Below are 15543 nucleotides of genomic sequence, written 5' to 3' on the forward strand. Positions count from 1 at the left end.
CCCCTGCAAGTGATAACATATGTGGTGATAACTCAGTTTTTCTAATGAGAAAACCCAGAAACCAGCACAGCAGTGGGAAGAGAGACAGACTAAAAGAGGGAAGGGAGAAGCTCACTCACCGAGTTGGCCAAATTAAATTTTGTGAGTTTCTCTGCATAGTTTTTATCTCTTCACTCTTAGGAAATGAAGGGAAATGGTGTTAAAACGTAATGTGTATAGGGGCGCCTGGGTGGCGCAGTCGGTTAAGCGTCCGACTTCAGCCAGGTCACGATCTCGCGGTCCGTGAGTTCGAGCCCCGCGTCAGGCTCTGGGCCGACGGCTCGGAGCCTGGAGCCTGTTTCCGATTCTGTGTCTCCCTCTCTCTCTGCCCCTCCCCCGTTCATGCTCTCTCTCTGTCCCAAAAATAAATAAAAAACGTTGAAAAAAATAAAAAATAAAAAATAAATAAATAAAACGTAATGTGTACCAAGCCAAATAAAACGAACATCAACAAATGGCATTATCTAGAAATGTGTCTCAGGGAATTTAAAACAAGACTTCCACCTAAACGTGCTCAGTCATTGAATCACACATCACTATAATAAGCTTAATAAGACTTAACAATGAAATTACAAGAAACCTGGTGAACTACAAGTATGTGTGTTCAGAATGATGGGGAGGGAAGGCAGTGACACTGGAGTGGAGTTCTGATGGAGACACACTTCTCCACATCAATCCTAGAAAGATTAAAGCACTTAGCAGTAATTTCAAAGCAGCATCAACCAAAGAACTCAGCCAACAATCCAGAAAGATTTTAAATTAAGTTGAAAAGAAAAGCTCTTAAGAGTGAATTCCCTGGTTAGTTCTAATTTTTTTTTTTTTTTTCAAATGGACATTGTTTGAGAAGAAAGCCAAAATACAATGCTGGTCATAAAAGAAAGCTGCATTTGATCTTTTCTGCCCACAGGTAACCTGGTTAAACTGCTGTGCTCATGCTGCAGACTCCTCACACATCAGATGGGCTGTGATGTCCCCACTTCACAAGCACAGTCCATCATTTAGCATTGGCCTTTTTTGATATAGCCTTCTTTTAAATGTCACAAAATAGGGCAGCAAAAAGTCAACAAAAAATAAATAGGGTAAGCTAAAGAAACTAACAATCTATCAGAAGGTCCCCTGATAAAAGTTACTTTGTGGTGACTGCCTGAGAAAGGAACCCCTGTCCCAGTGTACCAGCAGCTAATTTGAGTTCTGAATCCAACAGCAGTTTGAAAAGCTTTCCACTCTAAAGGGCCCCAGTGCATCATAAAGATAAAGGATTTCAGTACAAAACCACCACAAAGACCTCTATTATCTTATCAGTCTTTGGTTACAACAGCTGAACCAATATGACTAAATTCTGAATGACTTTTTTCAAAACAGCAAAATACTGGAATTTCTTTGTTTTCTCATCAGTCAGCTATTGTCATTGCTCCCATATGCTACTGTCCATTTCTTAGTAAATAAAAGTTTAATAAATGCAGTGATTGTGCTCCTAGGAATCACTTAGGGACCACTACACAGGAAATGTGGCTCATGGACTGAGTGAGGTACAGACTGTCTTTGGTTTTTGTTTTTGTTTTTGTTTTTTTCCCCACCAAATGTATGAGAATTTCCCTCCTAAAATGTAAACAACTCTCATTTAAAATGTTATTAAAATCTACTGTGTACAAACAAGACAAGAATACCCAGGAACTCCCTAAATTAAGATCAAACTCCCCTGTCTATTCCAGGCACACTCACCTCTCCTTCAGCTTCCTCTCTCTCTAGCTGCAAAAGGAAGTCTATTCCTGGATCAACTGAGGTCTATTCATGTTGCAGATCCCAAAAGAGCAAGAACAATCCATGGAATCCTGCCATCTAGGCTCCTAACCTCACAGCTGGGCCTTCAGCCCGTTGTGCTTTATTAGCTCATCCTTTTGGGATCCGGAAATGAAGGTATCCTGAAACATCCCTCCTTCAGCAGAAGACAGGCTGCCTTTACATCACTGTTCTCTATGGATGATAACTGGTCAATGGCTACATCTCCATAATTCGCACATAAAAACTGTAATATTTGGCCTTTCAGAAACATGGAATTCTTTGGTCCTTTAGGGAAAAAAAACAATAAAAGAATTTTTTCAACAGTGCTGAATATAGAATTGGCTCTTTCTCAAGAAGTTCCATCAGAATTAGGAGGCAGGAAAGGAAAGATTAAGAAAAAAAGACCTTATTTAGCAAAGTATTGTCTTAAGAAATTTTATGTGTTACCTTATTTAATCCTCATCCCAAATGTCGCATTGTTACTTTCATCTCACAGACAAAACCCCAAGCTTTCAAAAAGTAAAGAAACTTGACCAGAGATCATTTGATTGGATATGAATTCAGGCCTTCTGATTCCTAATCCAAGGAAGTCTGGAGGTGAAGGAAGAGGTATCTTTCCTTACATCAGAGTTAGAATACATCGTGGGAAATTTCTAAAAGTCAGGAGTAATGCTCTAAGGGACCTAGAATTTTAATGCCACGTAAGACTGAGAAATGCTCAAATTCTCAGTAAGGCTTTATTTACAAAATAATTTTAAAAGCTAGGCTAGGCAATTAGAAAACCAAAGAGGTAAGTAAATTGAACTTTGACAACTTACAGATGTAAAAATAGATCTTGATTTAAGTGATATGCTTGGAGTTACTCAGGAAATTAGCACCCTGCCTGGCAGTCAAGATCCCCTGCTATGTTTTATTCTCCAAAACCTCTCTCCTCAACAAGCATATGGCCTCCTGGTTCCAAATCCAAATACAAAGATTTTGTAGACCATGGCATTCCCAAACATTCCAGATACAAAATTTACAACACTGATGAAAGACTGAGGAAATACACTCAAATATTTGCACACATCAAGTGTGCTGCTGTCTTAGGGTGCACTGTGGCTGCCGGCTGAGATGGTCAGGTGCTAGCCAAGAGGAAGTTACCTGGAGAAGTGTAGGAAGTTTTCCTACTAAGGACTGAGGAACCTCTCTGATACAACTAAGGCTTAGAACAGTTGCTTGTACAAACACACCATATCCTTCCCCGTTTCCGGTATTTACAACTTGCCTAGTGTAAATCAAGGGAATCCTTTCCCTAGCCCAATATGCGTGATTGTACAATAATAATTGCTTAAACTTATATAGCAATTGCTTTTTAAGCAACTGCTTAGGAAGAGCTTTCTATATATTTATTTGTTTGTTCCTCACAATAATCCTATGCAGTGGGTCATAGTGTTATCCGCATGTTAAAGATAAGGAAACCGAGGCATAAAAAGGTCAAGCAATTTGCCCAAGTCCTAAGCTATTAAGTTATATGTCTAAGATTCAAAATCAGGCAGTTTGGCTACAAAGTCTGCCCTCTTAACCCTATGATGAATGGAGAATAGTACTCCTAAATGATCCACCTTCTAAAAACAACTTCACCCCGACAATGTAGCTGAAATTCTATCAGAGGTTTGTTTTTTAGGTTGCGTGTATGTGTGTGTGTGTGTGTGTGTGTGTGTGTGTGTGTGTTTAATACAATGTTTCCTGAGGTCCTTACTAAAATGAAAGAATTTACCTAGGGAAGGATATATGACACTTTTGTTTTGTTTTGTTTTGTTTTGTTTTATTTTGTTTTTTTTGTTTTTTTTTTAAGTTTACTTATTTTTGAGAGAGAGAGCGAGCTGAAGAGGGGCAGAGAGAGAGGGAGACACAGAATCCGAAACAGGTTCCAGGATCTGAGCTGTAAGCACAGAGCCCGACATGGGACCTGAACCCACGGACCGGATGCTCAACCGACTGAGCCACCCAGGTGCCCCTGACACCTTTTGTTCTTTAAGATAGCTCAATCCACTAGCACTTAGCTCTGTTGACCTTTCAGCACAAGACACACATATCTACCATTGTTTGTAGTTGCTTTTCATTACCAATCCAATCTCTCACTCCCATACTCTCTCTTTTTCTCCACCTAATCTTATTTCTCCAAATTCTAAACTCCTGGTGCTGAGGACTCCCCACCTGTATTCCTATGTTTGAACGAATGCAATCAGACCTAGTAAGTGTCCCTAAACTCTCAAATATTGGAATTTTAGTTTTCCCCAACAGATTGATTTGGCTAGTTCTCTGGCTCTTGGTGGCCTTTAGACTCCTTCTCAAATCCCCCACCTAGTTAGGTGTGCCCCTAATTACTTGATCAGCAATCTAGATAGCCCAGTCCATGCCATTTTTTTTCCTCCTGTTTTGTCCATAGGCATCAGGACATCCCAGTGGACCTAGCTATTGTTAGTGCTAAGACTTTGAAATCAGAAGGTATGCTAAAAACTTTAAATTAAAACAAAACTGAACAACAACTAAAGGAGATTGCTTATTTGAGTTTTTACTGAATCACAAATAGTTCACAGATTCCCAAATCACTGTACTGAGTATCTGATCAGAGAGCAGGCCAGTAATACAGATTCCACCATTACAAACTTGAATTATGAGTTCGTAAAGAGGAAATGGAAATTTCATATTGATTTTGAATTTGCTGTGTCTGATTGTGCTTTAATAGCTGAATACAGTTGGATAAGTAGCAAGTTCTTTTTGTTCACTATTTTGACTTCAACATTGATTTCTGGGTTCAATAGGTGCTATCATCATCTTATTATAAAAATACATTACAGGGCTCAGTCAGTTAAGCATCTGACTTCGGCTCAGGTCATGATCTCAGTTTGTGAGTTTGAGCCCCGTGTCGGGTTCTGTGCTGACAGCTCGGAGCCTGCTTTGGATTCTGTGTCTCCCTCTCTCTCTGCCCTTCCCCTGCTCACGCTCTTTCTCTGTCTTTCAATAATAAATAAATGTTTAAAAAAAATTTTTTAAAAACCAACACATTACATTTAGAGAGTTTTTTGAATGTTATCTAATGTTTCCCATGTAAAATCCATAATATTCAGGGCATAAATATTAAGGAATACGAAAGAAAGAAAGAAAGAAAGAAAGAAAGAAAGAAAGAAAGAAAGAAAGAAAGAAAGAAAGAAAGACAATTAAAACCTCAGTCCAGAAGTGGTTAAGGATATCCCATCACAGATGATTTTTAACATGCTAAAGTAAACATGAACAAAATATTTCTAAACATTTTCAAGGCCTTTTTCTTTTCACAATTACATTAAAAGTCAATGTATGTTTGTTCAGCCTATAAACAAAGATCAGTTTAGTCACAAATAGGATGTCCTATTTTCATACTGGGACATTCTCTTACAAATGCATAGAAAAGCATGATTCAAGATTTTAAAAGAGTTAGGATCACTTCATATAATACTTGCAGGTTTCAAATGGAATTTTAAAACAAGTTTATAAAAATCATTTTCTAATGCAACTTTAAAATTTATGGTTTTACCATTGTCACGTGAATAAATAAGGATTTTTAATTTTTTTAACTTGAAGGCAAAAGTTGGCCATGTGATCCAGAGAAGAAGAAAAAAACGTATTAATATCTGAGCCTTATAGGGAATAGAATGCCACAGTCAATGTGGTAGTGCTGAAAAATAACCTCAGTAGTGCCAGACGCCACCTTTTGAAGAGATAAAAATCTGAAAAGGCAACAAGAAGATGATTGCAACTGTTGCATTTAAGAGTGATATTTAAAAAGAACTTTGCTTGTAAAAGGTGTTACAACTCCAGTAGTCCCAGAGGAATTGCAGAGGAGGCAGGCTCTGCAAACGCACAGATCTTAAGTACATCCTGTCTGATGGATTCTGTTGGCTCCCCACCCAGGTTTAAAACCCCTGCTGTGAATTAGATAAGAATCTTAGCGCCATCCATAATTCTATAGAGAAAAGTGGTGGGGAGGAAGAGCAAATGATAGGCCACAAGGGGTACTTCTACCTGACTGCCATTGAAGGCCAGGCTCTGTGTAAGATTCATCTCCATGACAAAGCACAAATTAACTACCGGTGCCTACCACTTATTTTGTGCTCAATAAAGTTGAAATGAACTCATAACCAACTCTATCTAAATTGTTAGCTCCCAGAATAGTTGGAGATAGGTAGCCACAGCAATGGATAAACCAGATGGAATTGCTCTAGACTTCAGCAGTATTTGAGCCATATCTGAGTTGCTGCCAGTTTAGTTACTACTGTTAACTGTCTGAAATTGAAAATCATCTCCACTGCTATGTAAGCAGTAGAAAATCAAATCCAATTAAAGGAGATAAATAATGAAATTTGAAAAACTAAAGAAATGTAGACACAGATTCTATATACATTTTTTTGAGCACGTATGATGGTCCAAATACTTCCTATGTGTAAGTGTTAGTACTTAGCATTTTTATCTGTTTCAACAAACTTAAGAAAATGAGCTAAATAAGATTAAAATATGTCCAAGATAACATAGCTTGTAATCAATAGAGCCATGATTCTAAGCCAGAAGATCTGATCCCCAAGCCCAGGCTTTTTCCAGTAAAACACAAATGTTTCTAGGGGGAAAAAAATGACAACTAGTTGAAGACAATGACCTCACACAGTCTTCATGAAGTCCTTTTTTGCATTTTTTTAAAAGTTAAACACTTTGTTGGTAGATTTAATGGTATTAAAAGGCAAACTAATTTATATTTAGGAAAATTATAATTTAATATTATTTAAAATGTTGTAAATAATTAATAAAATCTAATGACTAAGAGGACTGAGTCTACATAAACAGATTGGAAAATTCCCTACTCAGAAGATGTTATACCTAGAAATTAAATTTTTAACTGTATGAAAAAAAAAATTTAAACACTTCTCTGAACACCAAATACAATTTAGAAGGTAGAATCAACTGAAAGACTACATAAATTATGTGGATAAGTAATTATACAAAAAACATTTCAAAGGGACTTATATTATTGTATTAACCCTTTCTAACATCACCTTTCTGCAATAAAACTGAATTATATAGCAAGATACTGTAATCAGAAAACAGTTTCTAATTCTTTTTTTATTAAAGTTTATTTACTTATTTTGAGAGAGAGGGAGAGGGAGAGGAGAAGGAAAGGGAGGGACAGATAGAGAGGGAGGGCGAGAATCCCAACTGGGCTTTGTGCTGTCAGTGGGGAGCCTGATGCAGGGTTCTCTGTTGGGCTCAATCCCAAAAACTGTGAGATCATGACCTGAGCAGAAACCAATACAACCACTGACTGAGGCACCTAGGTACCCCTCTAATTTTTAATAGCTGAAAGAAAGAACTACAAAAAAAGTTACATACAGTTGATTGGCCAACCCATTCAGCTGTTCTTATGCCACCAAAGCTTTTTTAGGGGAACGTTTTAAGAAAGTATTCTTTTTTAATACAAAATACATTCTTTGATTGAATTCAAAAATTGGAAAGGTGACCCTGCCTATTTTACTATCTATGATCCAGGTCAGTGTCTCGCAACATTTTAAACTCTATGCCTCCTATGCAGCTTGCTAATGCTACGTTTTGCATACCTCCACTAGCCAAGATTTTATTCAGCTGATTCACTCTCTATAGTTTCTTTATTAACAGGTGTACTAATAAGCTTTAACAAGTGACAAGCAACCTCATTTGAGATTTCTGCTCTACTTGTCAAAAACAATTATAACTGGGGCGCCTGGGTGGCTCAATTGGTTAAGCGTCCAACTTCGGCTCAGGTCATGGTCTCACAGTTCATGACTCCCAGTCCCGCGCTGGGCTCTGTGCTTACAGCTCGGAGCCTGGAGCCTGCTTTGGATTCTGTGTCTCCCTCTCTCTCTGCCCCCTCCACCACTCGCACCCTGCCTCTCTCTCTCTCTCTCTCTCTCTCTCTCTCAAAAATAAATAAACATTTTTAAAAATTAAAAAAAAACAATTATAATTAAGTTAAATGAGTATTTCCAGCTTGTCTCTTCTACACCTACCAGTTTAAAACAAAGTTGAAAAAATTTAACTACTCACTGACTTTTTAAAAATAATGCATTCTTACCATCCTATTTGACACATCTATAGTATATCTCTTAACCTCTCTAAAAATGTTGATAGGTCCTTTCTGTTATTTTTTTGCTTCTGACCTAATTTTTTTTCTTTTTAAAGTTTTCATTCAAATTCCAGTTAGCTAACATATAGTGTAATATTAGTTTCAGATATACAATATAGTGATTCAACACTTCCATACAACACCCGGTGCTCATCACACTTTAATTTCCATCACCTATTTCACTGCCCCCCCCACCCCCCGCCCCTTTGGTAACCTTCTGTTTGTTCTCTATAGTTAAGAGTCTATTTCATGGTTTGCCTCTCACGTGCTTTGTCCCCCCGCTTTACTCATTTGTTTTATTTCTTAAATTCCACATATGAGTGAAATCATATGGTATTTATCTTACTCTGACTAACTTATTTCACTTAGCATAATATTTTCCAGGTCTATCCATGTCATTGCAAATAGCAAGATTTCCTTCTTTATTATGGCTGAGTAATATTCCATTGCATATATATACTACATCTTCTTTGTCCATTCATCACTCAATGGTCACTTAGTCTGTTTCCATAATTTGGTTTTTGTGGATAATACTGCTATAAACATTGGGGTGCATGTATCCCCTTGAATTAGTATTTTTTATTCTTTGGGTAAATACCTAGTAGTGGAATTGCTGGGTCATAGGGTAGCTCCATTTTTAACTCTTTGAGGAACCTCTATAGTGTTTTCCAGAGTGGCTGCACCAGTCTGCATTCCCACCAGGAGTGCAAGAGGGTTCCCCTTTCTCCACATCCTTGCCAACACCTGTTTTTTTTGTGCTGTTGATTTTAGTCATTCTGACAGGTGTGAGGTGATATTTCATTGTCTTTCTGTCTTTTTAATGTGCTGTGATTCCAGCAGTACTCAATTATTGTGCAAGAATGACATATTTCATTTTTGTTGTGTTCCATGACAAAGACAATTTACCTGATTACCAAATGACATTTACTTGATGTCATTTGTCTTTTAATTTGTCTACTATTAGCTATTTCCCCAGTACCTAAAACAGGTCCAGACACATAGTAGATCTTTAACAAATACTTGTTGAAAGAAATTATGTGAATTAATTCAGATAATTTGTCATCCAAATTAAGACATTTATTAAATGAATGGAGGCACTGTGAAATAGTACATCAAGAACACAGGTGTAAACCAGGCAATCAAATATAGTCATAACTTATTCTCACTTAATGTCAGTTTCTAAATAATGCTACCTAAACAGAACCCTAAAGTTGCTAAATTTTGTAAAAATTCTACATGAATTTTATGTTTTTGGTAAGCCTGAAATATGGATGATGAAATTCTATAGAATAATTAGGCTCAATTCATCACTATTGAACATATGCAGAAATTCAAAATAAACAAATATAGATATAATAGACCCATCATCTAGAGTAATCCTAACAATATAATCTTAGTTTCATAAAGCTGGTACAAATGCTCTTTATTTGCCAAGTATTCTGAAGAGAAGTTCTTAATATAGCATTCATAGAAATAGTCAATCAATTTTCCATGAAATGTAATTCCCAATTAAGGAGATACAAGGTCATGCTAATTTTTCTCAGTTTAGAAGAGACAAGCTTATAATTTTACTTAGTAATAAGCCAAACAACACAAAAATGTCCATCTGAAAATGATAAGAATATTTAAATGTCTAAATCTTATACCAATCTGTCATTTAAAATTTCAATTTTGATATTAAGCACAAGTTCTTGTTTCATATGATAAATATACCAACACATACATCAGTGAAAAACCTGCATTTGCTTCTGAAGATTCTGAGGCCTTGGGTTATATATCTAATGAAGAAGTAATAAAAATTATTGTAAAGGAAAAAAAGGAAAGTCCTATCTAGAATATAAACAGTAAACCAAAACTTTCCTGGTTTATTTTAAGTTGAAAAGTCAACCAAACTTTTGGAAATTTATACCAGACTTATAGTCAACAAAAACCATAGAGTCAATGGCCTTTGAGTAAATTCTATGAGAAAAGTATTTCCCTCAGTCCTACAAAAAATCTACATGCCTACAATTATTCCAGAGAGTTTATAGTTAAGTTTCTAGGAAATCAACACAACATTGTTTACCAAACTTCTTCCCAACATAGAAAAATAAGTAATTCCCAAATTATATTAATAGGAGAATTGAAAGAAACCCCTTATACCTCCAGAATTGAGCTACAATTGAGTCCTAAACTAATTTTCAAGCTTACACACAGGCAGTTCTAACCAGATATTACCAAGTATAGTGGAATTGAAATTAAGTACAATTAAATTAAATATAATTCCTACCCGGATCCCATAAATAAATGTATTTTATAAAGTGTAGATTATTATAAAGACCATCAATAATTTTTTAACAACTGAAGGATCTAAACCAAGTGAAGATTTAAAAGGCACTGGGAAAGGAAGCAAACACCAAAATACAGGAAAATCTACTAAGTGTGATTTGGGAAAAAGGACTCTGCCATTTCTGGAATTTTTCAGGCACTGTTTTGTAGGGATACCAGAGTTACGTTGTAACAGTGTTAGTTCATAGTTGTAAAAGTTCTATCAGAGGCAGCAGAAAATCTTTTTTTTTTTTAAGGAAAAAAAATCTAAATACTAAAGTGAACATCAATTAAGATATTTCAAAACTGCGTAAATCCAAAGGCAAGTGTTAAATCTCTACAATGTCAATAGAACTAAATAATTTGGTGTGAATTTGGAACCAAATTCAGTTAAACAATAACTATTAACAAATGTATAAAAATTTAGTTTTCCAACTTTAAGCAGAGAGTGGATTCACCTACTCAGAGCAGAAAGAAAAAAAAAAGGAGCAAAAGTGACTCAAGCACATGTGAGTCTTTTGTATGTCAAGGAGAGGAAGGAAACAAATAAACAAGACTCTCCCAAGAAGATCCACAAGTTAGAGTTGGGGGCCAATGTATTCTAGGCAATAAAAAATATTTTAGAGTTAGGGAAAACACTTCCAAGTTTTAATTATCATTGCAACAAGTCAAAGACAAGTGAATTCCCAGATTATCAGACATGGCTATATTTAAATGTAAGCTCTTAAATCCATTCATGAACTAAATATAAACATCTGAAGTAGTTGCTGTTTGGAATTATCTGTGCAACTGAGAACACAGGTAATCAAGAGTTGACTATATATACTCTTTTGTTCCCTCCATTTGGTCAGATGAACTGAATAATCAACAGCAGTTAAGGCCATTTGGAAAGAGCCAATAACAGTTTACTCTGGCAACCCAAGAAATACAAGACTGAGATCATCAGCAAGGGTGAGGTATATTATTATTACTATGGTTCATTTCATTATCATTGTAAAATAAGAAACATGGTAGAAATTCTACCAGGTTAGTAACTCTACCAAGATAAAAAATATACAGTAATTATTCAGTAATAGGCTACTCATTTTAACCTTCTATTTGAGTTACTAAAGTGATAAAAGTCTATCATAAAAATGGCCTTATATCAAAATGGATATGGAACATTATTAAATATTTCATTTGTATAAGGTAAGTATACATGAATGATAACATTGTTTCCACTACTCTGTACATGAAAATAGGCTAGACATAATAAAAATCAAAACAACTATAACCATAAGAGACTCAAATACAGAGAACAAAGTGAGGGTTGCTGAAGCAGAAGTGGGTGGGAGAATGGGCTGAATGGGTGATAAAAATGAGCACTGGGTGTTATATGTAAGTGATGAATAACTGGGTTCTACTTCTGAAACCAATACTACACTGTATGTTAACTAACTTGAATTTAAATGAAAAAATTAACCAAAATTCAAAACAACTAAAAAGGTACTAGAAAGTGCTTTCACATACATTGAGCCTTAAAACCACCTAGTAAGGCAGCTATTATTATCGTCATCACCAATTTGCAAAGGAAGAAAAGACAAAGAGGACACAAGATTTACTTAAAATCACACAGACAGATCTTAAAACCTAAATTCAAACCTATTTATCTTTCCACTTCAAAAACAGCCAATTCTTTTAGACTGATATTCCGAGAATACATTTTCTTATCTTGAAGTTTTACAGTTCTTATTAGCATTAGAGTAACATTGTGCTTATTTTCCCCTGACTGAAGTCCCAGGTTGACCCCATACACCTAAGAACAGAACTGGAAGAAGGGAGAGAGTGCATGTGTGTGTGTGTGTGTGTGTGTGTGCGTGTGTGCGTGTGCGTGTGTGTGTGTGTGTGTGCATGTCTGGTATGTGTATATGTATATAGCTCCAAATGTACTTCCCAATTTGAACATAAGCAAACAGTTGTTACAAAGCTCACTGCCTATCTGAGACTTTTGGGGGGGGGGAAGGGAGCATTATAAAAAAAAGAAAAATACCTCACATTTTTCCCTATCACTGTTTGTTCCCCATATTTTCCATCACTGGTTTTACCACCATTAATCTACATGTAAAGGTGATTTTTCAAAAAATTATCTAAAAAAATAACTTGAAGTGTCTTTTTAAAGTATACTTATTTAAATGATCATAGACTCAGAAAATCAATATTGTAAAGAATCAAAGAAGTCATTCAACTCCCAAATTTTACAAATCAGGAAGCTGAAAGCCAGAAGGGAAAGTGATATGCCTGATGTCATAAAGGTAATTTGAGTTAGGACTAGAACATAGAAGTCCTGATCCTTTCACTGTAACATGCCACCTCTGAAAAACTCAAGTGAAATAATCCACTTTAAATCATTTTGGGGTACCTGGGTGGCTCAGCTGGTTAAGTGCTCAACTCTTGACCTCAGCTCAGGTCATGATTTCACTGCTCCTGAGATCAAGCCCTGAGTCAGGCTTCATGCTGACAACACAGAGCCTGTTTGGGATTTACTCTTTCCCTCTCTCTCTGTCCCTCCCTTGCACACACACTCCCCCGCTCTCCCTCCCTTCCTCTCCCTCAAAATAAATAAATAAACTTAAAAAAATCATTTTTGCAAGATAGTTGATTTTGGTAATCATTTTCCTCTATCCATTTAAAAAGCAATATTGATTCTTATTTAGACTTCCTCAAGCTTATCATGTAATCTAACAATGGAATGCTAGTCAATGACAGAAGCAATCAATAGGGAAATATTTTCAAAAGCACACCTTGTCCAAAGATACTAAAATTTTCACTCTGAAACCTCAGCATGGAAGTTTTCATATGTGCTGGGTTACAGAGATTAATCGGAGTTTAAATGATACTTTTTAAGAACTAGAAAATCAGGATGTTTCATAGGTAAACAGTTACATATGGACTTGGAAAGATTTCAGTGCCCACCACTGATCAAATTTAACAACTGGAATATTATGGGCCACAAGAATCTTTGGTTTTCATTGGCTCTTATATTAAAAAACCTGAGTGCCTGAGGGGTTCTCCAGATCCTAATTTCCTTTAAATAAGGGCAAGAACTATATCAAGAACATTGGTCTTAAGTTCCTCAGGAAACAAGGCATCATAACAAAAAGTGATTTTATTTTTTTTTTCATTTCTAACAAGATTTTCTCTATTTGAGATTACATTCTTAAGGATAAAATTCTATGTGTTGAAAGATATTCACTGAGGGGCACTGGGTGGCTCAGTCAGTTAAGCGTCCAATTCTTGATCTCAGCTCAGGTCATGATCTCAAGGTTGTTGAACTTGAGTCCCACATCGGCCTCTCCAATGACAGCACTGAGCCTGCTTCTGATTCTCTCTCCCTCTCTCTCTGTCCCTCTCCTGCTCGTGCTCTTTCAAAAATAAATATTTTAAAAAAAGATATTCACTGAAACAATACTGATGACAGTGAAAAACTTAATCACAAATGGAAAGTCCAATTGTAGTGAAGTGATGAAGTGAACAGGGCTATCTGTATTCAGGTGCTGATTACACAGAGGCAAGTCAGATTTTTAACTATTTTTAGGAAAAGCCTTTTAAAACTGAAAAAAATGCCTGTGTGATAATGTCAAGTGGGAAAAAAGGAGCATAACACTGTGAAAAAAATAAGCAGAACAAAAAGATTTGAAAGGGGGCAATCTAACTTGAGTCTGTTTTTAACTGGCAAATGTTTTTCTTCAGTATGATCATATACTACAGATGTCCTGTGAACAACACAGGTTAAAGGTGCTGACCTCCTGTGCAGCTGAAAATCCACAAGTGTCTCTTTTTTTGTTTAGTTTTTATTTAAATTCCAACTTGTTAACATACAGTGTAATATTAATTTCAGGTGTACAACATAGTGATTCAGCACTTTCATAACATCAGCAGGCTCATCACAACCAGTGCACTTCCTTAATGCTCATCACCTATTTCACCATCCGCCACCCCACCTCCCCTCTGGTACAGTTTGTTCTCTATAGTTAAGAGTCTGTTTCTTGGCTTGCCTCTCTCTCTCTTTTTCAGAAAAGTGATTTTAAAAAATCAGTGGCATTTTGGGAATGTAGGATAAAAGAAATGCAGAAACTGATAAAGATTGAACAGATAAAACTCAGGCTGAGGCCAGATAAATCACGTAAGTATATATTTCACAAGTTTCTTGTTGGCTAGTACATAGAGAATGACAGAAATAGAAAAAAAAAACCCAAAAACAGTATGATGTTCATCTTATAATTTTCAAGCTGTGTAATAAGAGTTAACAGAGCATATAAAAATATTTGATTATCAAGTTGTATAGTGTTAAGTAACTGGAACATAAATCCTGATATCTGGGTTCTAGTTTTACTTTTGCCACTTTGTACAAGCAGCTTTTTGAGCCTCCATTTCCCCACCTGTAAAATGAGGGTGTTGGACTAGATAATCTGTTAAGGATTCCAGTCCTATCAGCTATGTTATAGGCTATAATCTAGAAATATTCTGTGAGTATAGACACTCTCTGCAATTTTAGTTTTTTTATGAAAATCATTCAATCTTGCCTGTATCTGTAAAGATCATTAGTATCTTGGTAGCACGAGAAAAAGCAATTTATGTGACCAAGAACTATAAATGTAAACATATCATATACATATACATGTGAAAGAAGATTCAAAATGAAATAACCACTGCTAGGAGAGTCCTTCAAAATAGTGTCAAAAGGACAACGAGGACCTATGCGTGTCTCCTGCTTCAGCTGTCAGAACACCATGAATTTTTTACTTTTGTCAACTGCAATTTGTCAGTTGCAACTCCACCACCTCCTTGAACACATCCTTCTAATTTGAACTGAAATAGAAATGATGTAAAGCCTATTAGCTAAATAACCAATTGTGTATTAGGTAGTCAGTTTAAACTCTGCCAGTGCCAATCATAATTCTTTCAAAACAAGTTACACAACCTTATGTCTTTTGCCATTGTAAGCCTGCATTCCCGTTCCTAACTTGGAGCACACTTTCGATTTCTGTGGATTCTGTGTCTCCCAGGTTGCATTCCCTAAGACCCCAAATAAACTCTCTGGTTGCTTTACAGCTCTTCTTCTTAATCAACAATACATATATACCCATATATATCTAATGGGTATATCAATTAATGCTGGATTAATTGATATCCAGCATTATTTTTCAGATGTGATTTTTTTTCAGTTAGAGGAACTTGACCAAATTTAAAAACTGTTTTCTTTTATA

General features: G+C 35.9%; 1 protein-coding gene across 27 annotated transcripts in view; it reads right to left on the minus strand.

Moving 5' to 3' along the window:
* Nucleotides 1-15543, minus strand: part of SOX6 (SRY-box transcription factor 6) — a 693774-nt gene that overhangs the window by 212668 nt on the left and 465563 nt on the right. The window lies entirely within an intron of this gene.

The sequence above is a fragment of the Neofelis nebulosa genome, chromosome 10 (assembly GCF_028018385.1).
Source record: "Neofelis nebulosa isolate mNeoNeb1 chromosome 10, mNeoNeb1.pri, whole genome shotgun sequence".
NCBI classification, from domain to species: Eukaryota; Metazoa; Chordata; class Mammalia; order Carnivora; family Felidae; genus Neofelis; species Neofelis nebulosa.